This window comes from Pterocles gutturalis, unplaced genomic scaffold, assembly GCF_000699245.1.
Source record: "Pterocles gutturalis isolate BGI_N339 unplaced genomic scaffold, ASM69924v1 scaffold27190, whole genome shotgun sequence".
Classification (NCBI taxonomy): Eukaryota; Metazoa; Chordata; class Aves; order Pterocliformes; family Pteroclidae; genus Pterocles; species Pterocles gutturalis.
The window spans coordinates 15,491-16,933 of record NW_010146671.1 but is presented as its reverse complement, the minus strand read 5'-3'; the positions used below and the strand labels follow the sequence as shown (position 1 = coordinate 16,933).

The 1,443-nt window shown below is 57.7% G+C and overlaps 1 protein-coding gene across 3 annotated transcripts in view; it reads left to right on the top strand.

Annotated features, from left to right (window-relative positions):
- Window positions 1–1,443, top strand: part of PPP2R4 (protein phosphatase 2A activator, regulatory subunit 4) — a 19,504-nt gene that overhangs the window by 12,526 nt on the left and 5,535 nt on the right. The gene's annotated exons all lie outside the window — the stretch shown is intronic.

Below are 1,443 nucleotides of genomic sequence, written 5' to 3'. Positions count from 1 at the left end.
ACAAAAGGCCGATTCTCTTGGGAACGGAGAGGCAGGAACGCCGCGTCTGTGAGTAATTTCCTGCTCAATATGGCTGCTCTGACTCATTTTTTTTTCTCCCGGCGGGACTGCAGCGCGCTCGCCGCCTCTCGCTCTTCCCCCCAGCTCTCCCTCTTCGCCCTTTGTGGCTGGAAGGAGATGATTTTTTTTGTTCCACTCCCTTGTTCCCCGTTATTTTTCCCTCCCCAGTTTAAAACCGTAGCCAAACCATCCATTGCCGGGCATTCCGGGTGAGGAGGGCCGTGGTGGTGGTGCCAGGCGCTCGCCCAGCCCGAGGCACGAGCGTGGGGCCGGCCAGCCCTGCTCGCCTCCTCTGCGCTCTCCAGCACACTCGCTCCGGCTTGGGAAGGGGGGAGAAGCAAAGTGTGACGGTGGTGGCTGATGGAAGCTGCACCCCTGTGAAGGGCAGCGATGCTGGAGGAAGGTTTGGTGTCAAAATGCAGCTGAATCCCCTGTATGGGGAGGGGGAACCGCCTGGCGCTGAGCTCCCCCACAGCCTTTAACTTGTGTGCCCACCAGTGCCCAAATCCTTGCGCTTAATAACGCGCCGGCTCTGTCGGGTAGCGTCGTGCTTTGTGTATCTGCGCGTTTCATCTTGTATCCGCACGGAAAGCGCGCACGGCGGAGGGGAGCAGGAACGGCCGAGCGGCTCATCTGTCAACCTCCAGCTGCCGAGAGCCGCCGAGGGGAAGCGGGGATGCATCTGCACTCTCCCGGCACCGGGCAAAACTACAGACCCCCTGGTGCTCCAGCCCTGAGGTCAGCGGGTTGGAAACACATTGTCCTCCAAGCAGTGGGGTTTTTTGGGTGCTCCCCCCCTTTTTCCCACTCTTTTTCTTTCTCTGCTGCAGGCTGGTGCTGCACGCACCTTGCAGAAGGGCAGCAGTGATTTCTGAAAGTGGATTGATGGGCTTTGCTCGCTTTTACAGCAGGCAGGGGGCGGTTTTGGCGGCTCTGTTCCCACCCTCGCTCCAGGCCTGTGTGTGTGTGGAGGGAAGGGGTTAGTTGTTGGAGCCTCGAGTCGAGAATGGGAGTCCAAGAGATTCTTCTCTCCCCACGCTCCTTTTTAGCGTGAGCTTCGGCCTTGCGGTTTCTGATGTCATGGGAACTTCGCTCAGTCAGAGTGGCTGCGTTGTATTTCTTTTTCTCCCTGAGGGTCTGTTTTTGTTCATGGAGGAGAAGGAGAGACAACTACCCAGGGAATATACATGCAACTGTCCCTGATTGCAGCTTCCCCCCTGCCCTCCCTCCTCCAAACCCCTCGCCCTGGGAGGAGAAAATAAAAAAATGTCAAAAATAAAAAAAAATAAAGCATCTGCTCCAAACTAGCAACTCGCAGCTCTAGAGCTGGTTTGGAGAGTGGAGCTGGAGCACGTCCCCTCCGCTCCTGCCTCCCCGGGAGCC